The following is a 13,142-nucleotide window of genomic DNA, read 5'->3' on the forward strand; positions in this document are numbered from 1 at the left end:
ATTTCCCCTAAACTTTTCCCCTTTCACGCTTAACCCACACCCTCTAGTTTGAATCTCACCTAACTTCAGTGGAAAAAGCCTACTTGCATTTAATCTGTCTATACCCCTCATAATTTTGAATGCCTCTATTTTGTATACCTCAATCATAGAAGGTATGGAGTGGGTGCATAGGAGATTTACCAGGATGTTGTTTGGATTGGAAAATATGTCTTATGAGGCAAGATTAGAAGGGATTTTCTCTTTGGAGCAAATAAGAATGCAAGGTGATTTAATAGAGGCCTACAAGATTATGAGAGGCATAGATAAGGAACACAGTCAGTGCAGCAGTCCGGTCTGGCTCCGTGCACAAGGGGCTGAATTGCCACAGCATACAGCACACAGCCTATGCACAATGCCGCAGAGTCTGCCTCCTCACTGAGGAGAAGCACCAGGGTTAAAGAGCGGACTGTGAGGAACGAGCACTGCTCCTGAGATTGTGTGCTGCACGTGGGCTGGGTTAGGGGGTTTCGCAGTATTGCTTTGGTAGCGCGGTCTGTTTGAATAAAGAGTCAGTTACTGGTTCACTCAGCTCGGTGCAGACATGTTCTTTTCTTTTTGTAGCACTATCGTATCGTGGGCGCTATAGTGGTGTAATGGAAGATTCTAACCTTTTTTTTTAACCTGTTTTTTCTTAATTTCCAGCTCTTGGTTTTGCAGAGCTGAGAACCTTTTTTTAAACTTGCAGCTTTGGGTTCTGCAAGGCTGAGAACCTAATTGATTTTAGAATCAGCAGACATAAGCAAAATTCCACCGAGGGGCCAGAGATGCTGTTATCTGAAGAAAGGACATCTGTGTACCGAGAACATTTAATCTTCCTGCTTGTTTTGGTCACAGACTGTCAGAGGCCTAGCCTTGACGCAATGTTTTGGTCACAGTCTGTCAGAGGCCTAGCGTTGACGCAATGTTTTGGTCACAGACTGTCAGAGGCCTAGCCTTGACGCAATGTTTTGGTCACAGACTGTCAGAGGCCTAGCCTTGATGCAAAATAAACCATTTATTTGAAGTGATAAGCTATGAGTAAGCAGTTTTTGGGTAATATAAGCAATGGTCCCGCTGCTGAAGTTAGAGACTCTCTGAGAGGTGGCAACATCTCTCAGCAAGAAGAAGAAGAACTTCTGGAGTCCAGCCAACGTCCCAGTCAGGGGAGGTGGAGAAGCTGCTACCGGCGTCCTGACAGCCTACTACAAGTGTGCAGTCGTTGCCTCGCTTCGGCAGTTGGGACCAGTCCAAGTGTTGATGAGTATAGTTGGGAAGGGCTTGCATATTGTAGTGTGAAATCAGCTTTTGAATTTGTAATAAACATTTGTATAATCTGAACTGCTCTCGGTGTGTGTGTCTATTTTCTTTCAGTAGCTCAAACACTGTGACCAATCTAAAACAAATAAAATGAGAGGTATAAATTTACTCAAGACAATTGGCGCAGCGAGCAGGGTTGGTCTCAAGATGTTTTGCTGAAAGAAAGAGGTGAGCCCTGAGCAGTTCTTGATTCCAGGATGGACTTCCAAAGACGATGGGTTTGGCATGTTGGCCAATACCCTGTCTTTGTTGGGACCACCCATTAGTTGGGATGAGAAGTTAGATTCATTAAGTGCATCTCTGGGAGAGCGGGTTGCCACTCTCCTTCGAGAAAGAAAATTTCCTGATAAAAAGGGGACGCTGACGGATGGTTTTTGGTTGCTGGCCACAGCCTTACGCCACTCCGTTCAGCGTGAAGCAGAATCAGTTCAAAGAGAAGTAGAATCTCAGCGCAAGAGAAAGCAATTAGAGGAGGAGCTAGAAGCCATGCGACAACGCTGCTCCATGATGAGCAAAATTGTTCGCACCAGTCAGGACAGAGCCAAAGAATTGGAAGATAAGCATGTCCAAACGATCTGCCATACAGCTCTGTGCAGATAAGGAAAGGCAAGGAGTAGAACCCGATCCATATCATATTCATGCCATGATAATGAATGGTGACGATCCTGATGTAATTGAGGATTGGGATGGGAATATCTGGAATGATGACAATGGTAATAATGCAGATACTCCTCAGCATGTGTCTAACATACTACCCTCTCCACCTGCTGTTCACGCCCACCCCATAAGGCAGCAGACTTCGCAAACAGACAGAAGGGGGGATGATGTAAGGGTAGAGACCTGCATATAATACTAATGTGCCTAAACCCAGTGACACACCAAGGCACCATTACAACCCTTCCCACCCACAGAAAACAGATTCTACCATATCCACGTGGATATCATAGGACCACTGCCAATCAGCCAAGGGATGAGGTACCTGCTCACTGTCATCGACCATTTCACATGCTGGCCAGAGGTGGTGTCTATTGCCATTCTGTGACAGAGACTTGCATGCGAGCATTCATGTCACAGTGGGTCACTTGGTGTCTCCTTACATATTACCTCTGACCGAGGAGCCCAGTTCACCTCCTCCCTATGGTCAACACTATCAAAATTCTGTGGTAGCCAGTTGCACCACAGCACAGCCTACCACCCCCAAGTGAATGGACTGGTGGAGCACTTTCACTGCCACTTAAAAATGTCTCTGACGAATTCCCATGGGTCCCGCTCTGCATCCGTATGGCACCTAAAAACCTCATCGACCGAGATAGTCTATGGGATGCCACTCGCCATTGCAGGTGACCTCCATTTCAGTTCCACCGAACCTTAACCCAATGCTATGGATGTCCTGCAACGTTTAAGGGACAACACAGCCAACCCTCGCCCACTCCCTACTACCACACCATCCTGACATGCCCCAGAAGATTTGAAAACTGCAGATTTTGATTTCATCAGGAGGGGCCATCCAGGAATCCCTTTACAATGCCCTTACAATGGACTTTTTAAAGTGCTTATGAGGGATGGGGTGGTTTATACTCTGGACGTTGGGGGTAAATGGGACATGTTCACTATGGACCATTTGAAACGGGCCCACTTAGACAGCACGGAAGCTTTCCCTGCTTCTTGGTTGCGGCAACGTGACCCCCCCCCCAAGGACTCTAAAACAAAGACTATAAGAACTCTTTGCGATTCTGGTGGTGGGGGGAAACGGGACGTTGGTGTAGTGGTCTGGTCTGGCGATGTACACAAGGGGCCAAATCACCATGGCACACAGCCTACACACAAATTCACAGAGACTGTCTCTTCACTGAGGAGAAGCACCGGGTTAAAGAATGGACTGTGAGGAACAAGCGTCGCTCCTGAGACTGTGCACTGACATCACTCCCTTGAGCCAGCATGGCGGGGAGGGCGGGGGTTTCGCAGTATTGCTTTGTTCTATTTGAATAAAGAGTCAGTTGCTGGTTCACTCAGTTTGGTGCAGACGTGTTCCTTTTTCACAGCGTCATCATATCATGGGCGCTATATCAGCATCTTTCTCCCAGGGTGGAAGTAGCGAACACCAGAGGACATCTCTGCAAAGTAAAGGGAGGAAAGTTTAATGGCGACATAAGGGATAAATAAGTTTTTTTTTTACGCAGAGTTGAAGGTGCCTGTAATGCACCATCGGGATGGTGGTGATGTTGGAATAATAGGGGCATTTAAGAACCACTTAGAGAGGCACATGAATGGAAAAAAATTAGAGGGCTACAAGTTAGGGAATTCAGTTTTTTTTGGGTAGGTATTTATATATAGGTCGGCGCAACATTGTTGTCTGAAGGACCTGTGTTGAGCTATAAATGTTCTATGTTCCATTTGACCTCAAATCTATCAACAATGATAATCATTGCTGAGGCTTATTAAAGCTTTCATTGGTGGACATGTACATCTCTAGAATAAAAGTCTCGCACACCAGATGGAAATGTTTCAGCTTAAAACCTCAGCAAGTAACAAATGCGTTTGCTTTTACTGCTTTTGTATCCTGAAATAGTTATTCTTAATTAATGAATATGCACAGTAAAAAATTTACAAAGAAAGTAAGATAAATACGAGAAAAGCTATAGGGACCTAATTTCAAGAAGTTTAGTATCTGTAATTTTATTTCCTGTTTTATGATTTAGAATGATAGACTTATAGTCATTGAATCGTACAGTGTGAAAACAGGCCATTTGTCACTCTTTGTACCCATTGGACATCCATCCACATTAAGTCCATCCCTCATATTTGGCCCATTCCATTCAATGCTTTGGCGATACATGTACTCATCTAGACAGTTTTAAATGCTGTAAGTGACTGGGCTTCAACCACTCTCAGGTACTCCATGTCCTTCTGGGTTAAGAAAGTCCCCCAACAGATCCACTCTAAATCTCTTCCTGCTTGCCTGAAATCAGTATTCTCTATATCAACCTCTGATATAGGGAAATACTTCTGCATCTATAACCCCAATTATTCTACATACTTACCATTTGAATCTCTACCGTACCAGGGAAAACAGACTTAAGTTCTCCAGTTTCTGCTCATAACTGAATTGTCCCATCCTAGGAAATGTCCTGGTGAATCTCTTCTATATCTTCTCCAGTTCTGTTGCATTTGCCTGATATCGTTGTGGCTAAAATGCACACTGTTCTCCAGCTGAGATCTGACTGAAATTTAACAAAGTTGGAGCATAATATCCCTGCTTGTGCATTTGGTGTGCTGAGTAATGAATATGCCTTCATAATCATGAACGACCTATGAATTTGTACTCCCAGGTCTCTCTTCCTTAATGCTCCATCAGCTCTCATTTATGGTGTTTTTCTAGCTCTAAAATGTATCAACTCACATTTGTCTGCTTTGAACTCCATCTGCCATTTTATCAGCACACTTCACAAATGCTTTGATTTCTTTCTATAGCTTAAAAGTACTTTCCACACCATCCACAGTTCTGCCAATATTTGTCATCTACGAACTTGCTGATCATGCCTTCCATATCAAAGTCATTCATGATTATTACAAGCAGCAATGATCCTTGTGGGACAACACTCATCACAGGCATCTGATTGTAAAAAGCAACCCTTGATTATCACAGTTTCCTATTAAAGGTAAATTTTGGTTTCAGTTTGCCAACTTGCCTTTCATCCCACAGACCCTAACCTTTAGAACCAATTTCCTATGTGGGACCTTATCAAAGGCCTTTCTGAAGTCAATGAAATCAAGTTAATCAGATCTACTACCCTAGCTTCATTGAATACCTCTTCAAATAATTCATGCAGATCGGTTAGACATAATTTGCCTGATGAAAGCATGATGGCCATATCTCCCTCAGAATTTTTTGTCCAGTATCTTCTCTACCCTGGGAAGCTGACAGGGCTATGATTGCCAGGCTCTTCCATAGAATTGGAATACAACACCTGAACAGGGCAACTGAAGTTTCTTCCTGAGCCAGTTTTATTTGCCTGCATTTGGCCCACATCCCTCTGAACCTTTCCTAATCATGTACTTGTTCAAATCTCTTTTAAACGGTCTCAACTACTTCCTGTGCCATTTTATTCCATATACCCTCCTCCCACTGTGGAAAAACTCTCAGCCTCTTGGGTCCTTTTTAAAATCAGTATTCTCTTATTTAAAATGCCTTCTTACTTTAGACTCACCACTGCGGGAAAAATACTGTAGCCATCTATTTTATCTATGCCTCATGATTTTATAAACCCCTGTAAGGTCACCACTCAATCTCCTTATTTCCACCAAAGAAAGCAATCTCTCTTCAGAACTCGAGCCTGCCAGTCTCAACAATATGTTATGAATCTTTCTTCATCGTGTTTGGCTTAACCACATCCTTCCTTTAATTTTGGTAGCCAGACTTGCACACAGTATTCCAGGTGCAGTTTTACCAGTGTTTTGTACAGTTATGGCATGGCATCCCAGATTTTGTATTGACTGCAATATCTGAACAAGGAAAAGCACGTCTAAATGTGTCATCAGTTTCAGGAAGCTATGCTCTTGTACATCTAAGAGTCACTGTTCTACGACACTTCCAAGGACCCTATAATTTACTGTTGTGTCTTTCCTTCCTTGATTTAACTTCTGAAAATACATTCCATCTGCCATTCCTGGGGCCACTTTCCCACTTGATTTTGCCCAAGCCAACTTTGATTTTTCTGCCACACCAAACTTAATGTTCCTGCTCCTCTGCTGTCCTTCACTCATCTGATACTGATGTTCAACAAAGATTAAAGGTATCAGCCAGGGCCCCAGTGATCTCTTCACTTGCTTTCCATGGTAGCTTGGGATAAATCCCTTTTTATCTATCTTTATGCCCGATTGGACCTCGAGTATCTTCTCTTTAAATGTGGAGAAATGTATTAGACTTTCACTTACTCTTTTGATTGCTCAAGTGTTCCCAGTGAGTTCTACTTTTTTTGCCTGTTTATTCTTATGCCCTTAATATACTTACAGAACATGTTTAGATTTACCTTAATCTTTTGCATCAATGATTTTTTTTGTGACTCCACTGTGCTGATTTAAAATGTATAAGCATAGCTCCTGGGGAATAATGTTTTATAATTTTGCAAATAGTCAATGGTAATGATAAATTGACAGCACATTCTGTCCCATGAGAACATAAGACACTGCAGATAGGAGCACAACAAGATAGTTATTGGCCTTCTGCCTCAATATAATTTTTACTTTTTTTCCATAATCCCTCGATTCCTATGATACCCAGAAATGTATTGCTCTGTTTTGAATGCAGTTAATAACTGAGCTTGCACATCCATTGGGGTGCATGACCCCAAAGTTTCACCACATTCTAAGTGAATAATGTTTTCTCTTTTACTGCTTTCTCCCCCACTGAGCTTTTAATTGCTTTGCAATTTATGACCTAATCTGTTGAGTTTTGTGGGTCTAGCTTCCAGTTTGCTCAAATTTCCAGCATCTGTATTTCTTGTGCTTCTCTAGTTTGCGACTCCACTGTGAATTCTCATCAAGGTATTCCAGTTTTAAAGAAGATTTCCACTTCCAGGAGATCTGTAAAGTTTTGTCACACTAGTTTCTCATTGCTCAAATTTCTTCTCATCCTCAGAATCAGAATTTATTGTCATAAGCAAGTCATGAAATTTGGTGTTTTGCAGCAGTGTCCTAGCATTCATATTATAACCATCCTTCAACATGATAATTAAAAAAAATAAAAATAATGCACAAAAAGTCAGGCAGTGTCTGGTTCATTGATTATTCAGGAATCTGATGGCAGCAGGGAAGAAGCTGTCCTTGTGCCGTTGAGTGCTTGTCTTAGGCTACTGTATCTTTTTATTGATGGGAGCAGAATGAAGAGGCCATGGCCTGGGTGGTGGGGGTCTTTGAGGATAGAGGCTGCTTTTTTAAGACACCGCCCCATGTAGATGTTCTTGGAGTGAGGTCTCGTGCCTCTGATGTCACAGGCCGACTCTCTCAGCAAGGATGGGGCTGTGCTTATATCATTTGCTACTGCTAGTGACGGTGTGGCGGGGGAGGGGAAGTGCAGCAGAATAACTCATTTGGGGGAGGGAAATACCCATGGATGCCCCCCTTGGTGCCAGGCCGAGGACATGGTCATAGGTTAATGTGTGTGTTTAATATATATATATATATATATATAATGAATGTAGATATATTTATGTAAACATACATGCACATACAGTGAGTTTAAAAAATGGTTTTAATAAAATATAAACCGTAAAAACTGTTACAAAAGCAAAAAATGCAAACAGATGAAACTTTTTGGCTCTATAAATCCATCAAAAACATAGCTATTTCAACGTAAATCAATGATTATCTGCTAGATCCTCTTTTCCTATTCAATGATTTATCATTCTGCATTTTACATTTAATACATGCATTCATGCAGTATAAATAAAGAAGAAAAAGTCAACCACTCTGCTCCACTCTCCACACCTCCTCTGTATTAATGTAATGTAAGTTTATGTAATGATCAACAAAATATATGGAGCCTCACTTATCCTCCTTCAAAAACCCTGCACACACCAACCAGCCCCAGAAAACTAACCCATTGTGCATGTGCAGGCTGGCCTCTGTATTCAAATCCATTGCGTATACGCCAGTCAGCACTCACTCATGACTACACCCCTAGATGGAGGACAAAATAACTTCTGACTCAAGTTGACACTGGATGGAGGACAGAATCCTCAAAAGCCAGACTTTCCGGCCTAAAAGTGCCCCCTTGTATCATCGCAGTGGTCAAGTTACTGGACAGATCTATCTGGAGGCCTAGATTTTTGATCTGGAGATAAGATATCTGCTCCTTCCATGAAAATTAAATTCAAGCAATTAAATAAATCTGAATGGTCAGTTGCTTTGCATCTACTTAATGTGATAATGATCTGTTTGGTTCATTAGTGCTTTTCAGAAAAGGAAATCTGCTATTCTTCTCAGGTTTGGTTAAAACCATTGCAAACCCACAACATAGTTGAGAGACCAACATAGTAGACTCTGAACTGCCCTGGTCCTCCAACCAACTAGTTAAGGCATTTCAGAGTGTACAATAAATACTGGCCAAGCCAGGAAGAAAAATTGGAAACTAGCGGGCCATGCATGGAGACGCAAACCAACCCACAAAATGGCTGACGAATGCAGCGACTGCACGGAGCTGGGGGTGACACCAGCTGTTGTCCCAAGTAACCTCTGCAAGGCAGGAAGATGGAAAACTCTGGTAGGAATGCCGGCCAACGCGAGGTCGGCGCTCCAATGACACGAGCCCCTGATGTCAGCACAGGAGCTCATATAAGCAGAGCTGATGGTGCAATAAAGCAGTCTTCGATTTTGACTCCTCGTGTGTGTGTGTCTTTCTTCCACATTGGTTACCCTGACAGGTCCAATTGACCCGAAGATGACAGAACAAGTTGAGCCAGTGACCATCCATGCAGTTTCCCAACATTCTGGGTGTTGCAACCACAAGTGTGGTTCGAGCAGGCCGAGGCCCAGTTCTAGGTTCATTGCATCACCGCCGACGACACCCGCTACTTCTACTATGTGAGCGCCCTCGATCAGAACACAATGGCAAGGGTTGTATTTTTCCTATGGCAGCCTCCTGAGTAAGGCAAATATGCACCCTTCAAAGTGCTACTAACTCACACACGGGCTTTCCCAGCGTGAGCGTGCCACCCAATTGTTGCATATGGACAGATTGGGGAGCAGGGCCCTGTCCGCCCTAATGAGCAGTGTTAACTGAGGGCCACAAGCCTTGCCTGCTCTTCGAGCAGATCTTCTTGGAGCAGCTGCCTGCTCACAGACAAGGACTTCAGCGACCTTCTGAGGGTCACTGCCTAGGCGGACATGCTCTGGAGAGCGAAGAAGTATGCCAGGACCATCATACAGACCCACGAACAGACCCCGGCAAGATCAAGGCCAGCAGAGAGGCAAGTGAACACCCCAGGACATCTATGCTACTACCACCAGCAATGGGGTGCAGAGGCAAAACCCCGTGGGTTTTCAGGAAACACCCTGCCAACCATTGTTGATGGCTGCGGTGGTTGGCCCATGTGATAGTCTCCATAATGTCTAGGACTCACTGTCGGGCACGCAATTCCTGGTTGATATGGGCACCGAGATTAAGATCCTATTCCCTGCATGTCTCGACACCCACTGCGGCAAACAGGGCCCAGGACTGAAGACAGCTAACAGCTCCTGTATTCGAACTTTCATGACCTGCACCATTCCCCTTTATGGCAACAGATGCTTTACATGGACCTTCACCCTCTCTGGGGGCTGACATCCTTCGGGCCCACTGTTTGCTGGATGATCTCAAGAGATGGCGCTTGGAGCACACCAGAACCTTTCAGAATCTGCCTTTGGGGGAAGCCAAGCTACCTGCTCCCCACCTGGACTCTATAACACTCTCAGACAATGAGTTTTCCCATATTCTGATGGAATTCCCCTCAATAGTGGCGCCACAGTCTCCATGGCCATGGCAAAGCATGGGGTAAGGCACCACATGTTGACTGAAGGGGGGGAGGGGGTAGGGCACTCCATGCCAGGGCACACAGACTGCCAACCAAGAAACTCAGCCTGGTGAAGAGTTGAAGAAAATGGAGGTTGGGGATTGTGTGGTGCTCCCTGGAACTCTCCCTCCACATGGTGCCCAAATCAACAGTGGGTTGGAAGCCATGTGGGGACTACCGCTGCCTCAATGAGGCCTCCAAACCTTACAAATACCCCATGCTCCACATCCAAGACTTTGCCACCAACTGGCACGGGTGCTCTCCAAGGTGAACCTCATCCAGGGTATCATCAAATCCTCCAGGACGTCCCCAAGACTGCAATCATAACCCTCTCTTTGGTTTGTTTGAATTCTCCACATGTCCTTCAGACTAAAGAATGCAGCACAAACTTCCAGCAGCTGATGGATGCAGTGGACTGGATCCTCCCATTTGCATTCATCTATTTGGACGATCTCATCATTGCCAGCCGCAAAGACCATGCTGCCCACCTGAGGCAGATGTGCACCCGGCTGAGTGAGTTCAGGCTGACCATTATCCCTGCTAAGTGCCAGTTTAGACTGGACACCATCAACATTCTGGGGCATAGAATTAACAAGCACGAAGCCACACACCTCCCTGAGAAGGTTGAGGTGGTCCAGCACTTCGCTAAGCTACGTACGGTGAAAGGACTGCAGGAATTCGTTGGTATGATAAATTTTTACCACAGGTTCATACCGGCAGTGGCATGCATCATGCGTCCACTCTTCGCGCTGATAGCAGGCGAGTCAAAAGACATTCCTTGGGTTGAAGAATCTCCAGGGCTTTCGAGAATGCCAAAGACATGCTAGCCAAAGCCACCCTCCTGGTCCACCCAGACTGGAGGCACTTACTGCTTTAACTGTTAACACTTCCAGCACAGCAGTTGGGGGCATGCTAGAACAACTCATCGAGGGCCAGTGGCAACCCCTGGCCTTTTTCACCAGACACCTCCACTCCACCCCCCAGAACTCAAATACAGCGCTTTCAACTGGGAGCCGTTAGCACTGTAGCTGGCAGTGAGACATTTCCATTACTTTTTGGAAGGCCAGCAATTCAGGATGTTTACTGACCACAAGCCACTGACTTTCACTTTCCATACACTCGTCCTACATGTCCAAATTTACCATGGACATTCAACATATCATGGGGAAAAACAACGTGGTGTCCGATGCTCTGTCATGCCCCAAGGGCTCGATTACTTGGCCCTCGCCAAAGCACAGCAACAAGACCAGGTCTCAGGGTAGAGGACATCTCGGTCATCCCAGGTAACCTGACACTGCTGTGTGACATTTCTACTGCAGTCCCCACCCCATTCGTCCCAGTTGCATAGAGAGTCTAGGTTTTCAAGGCTATCCACAACCTGGTACACCCTGCCATCCACGCCATGGTCAAAATGATGGCCAACAGGTTTGCCTGGCATGGTCTCTGTAAACAGGTCAGCCAGTGGGCCAAGACCTGCATGATCTGTCAGTCCTCCAAAGTGCAGGTTCACACCAGAACACCCACACAGACTTTTGAGCTGGCGCAGCACAGGTTTAGCCACATGTACATTGTCTTAGTGGGGCTGTTACTGGTTTCCTGTAGGATGAGATACCTCCTGATCATGGTAGATCAGGTGGCCGGAGGTGGTCCCACTGGCTGATCCACAATAGAAACCTGCGCCAGGGTGTTAGTTGACATATGGTGTCTCAATTCGGGGGTCCCAGAGCATCTCACCTTAAACAAGGGGCCACAATTCACAATGACCCTATGAGGGGCCCTACGAGCCACCTTTGTCTTCGACATCGACATTAAGGAGGAAAGCTTTACTGTCGACCACCTAAAACTGGTGTATCTGGACTGTAATGAGCTGGTTTGCACACTGCCCCCACCACATAGGGCCAGGCCACCTAGGGCTATGGCCAATGGCCCGGTCGTTGGTTCTGGGGGGGTTGGGGGCAGCACGGATCTTGTAATGGCCCATGCATGGAGATGCGAACTGGCCTGCAAAATGGCCTAAGAACACGGCGACGGTGCGGACCTTGGATTACACCGGCCATCGTCCCAGGTGACCTCTGTACAGGGGGATGACGGGGAGCTCTGGTGGGAATGCCAGCCAACCTGAGGTTGGCGCTCTGATGACACGGGTCCCTGACGTCAGTGCCAGGAGCCCATATAAGCAGAGCAGTCAGTGCAATAAAGCAGACTTCAATTTCGACTCCTCGTGTGTGTCTTCCACACTCATCGTAGCACGTACATTACAAAGCCATATTAATAATTATAGATGGTGAAGGCTGTTGTTCTACTACTACAGGCAGTCCCTGTATGAACATCCGATTTACGGACAACTCGTTCTCACAAACGGACTACCTGCAGCTTCAGTGATTCATTGGCTTGAGGAAGGAAACACCGTTCACCATTTTGAGTCAGATCACATTGCGATTAACATAGCTGTTGTTGATCAAAATTAGTGTAATATGCTTGTTAGCCTGTACTTTAGTGCAAGAAAAGGCTAGAAACTTTTTCAATTATTTAAAAGCTACACGTGTAGCATGTTTCAACTTACCTACAAATTCGACTTAATACAGACCAAGAAATGAATCTCGTTCTTAACCTGGGGACTGTCTGCATTTAAATTTCTTTACTCTCTCCAGGACACTCATAACCTGTATTTTATTTTATATCGATACCTTTGAGATGATGTATCATTCCAACTGTTGTAGAACATTCTCTTTAAGCAGCAGTGAAGATGAGAATTGCAGACATTTTGCTTGCTTTAAGAAGGTAGCACTTCATACTAATGTCTTTTGTATCAATCTTCCTTAATTTTTTGTTGCAATGTTGCTGTACTTGCCAGAGGAAAACATTTGTGTTGAATTAGAGACAGAATATTGTACATCTTAAGAAACTGATCCCATGACATTTAGGCCCAGCTTGCCAAGATAATTAATTACATCCAAAATTATAATTCAGATGAATGGCAGTAAGTTCACTTCTTGAATGACTTTGATATTATTGATTTAATAAAATGTGTCTACAGTTCTCCTGTTTTTGGTATGCCATTTCAAACTAAGGGTATAATCAAACAGGGATATTGATGTTCTTGGGTACTCACTCAAATTTGAGGATGGCTTGCTTTCACTCCAGAATTTCTGAGTTCTGAATTAACTGATGGAGTTAGTATGAGAACCACAGATGGGAAGGGGGTACCTGGTTTAAAAGATGGTTGGTTAGCTTGTGAGGTCGCTCACTTTTTTTGCA

General features: G+C 44.8%; 1 protein-coding gene across 6 annotated transcripts in view; it reads left to right on the top strand.

Moving 5' to 3' along the window:
• The window catches only part of msraa (methionine sulfoxide reductase Aa), a 328,025-nt gene that overhangs the window by 54,252 nt on the left and 260,631 nt on the right, over positions 1-13,142 (top strand). Inside the window, exon 1 of one of the 6 annotated variants that reach the window (XM_069886615.1) lies at positions 1,151-1,226. The exons of the other annotated variants lie outside the window; for them this stretch is intronic. The gene's annotated coding sequence lies outside the window, so the exon portion shown is untranslated. Of the gene's footprint in view, positions 1-1,150; positions 1,227-13,142 lie in introns of those variants that run through there. 6 annotated transcript variants of the gene reach the window in all.

Source organism: Narcine bancroftii, chromosome 6 (genome assembly GCF_036971445.1).
Source record: "Narcine bancroftii isolate sNarBan1 chromosome 6, sNarBan1.hap1, whole genome shotgun sequence".
NCBI lineage: Eukaryota > Metazoa > Chordata > Chondrichthyes > Torpediniformes > Narcinidae > Narcine > Narcine bancroftii.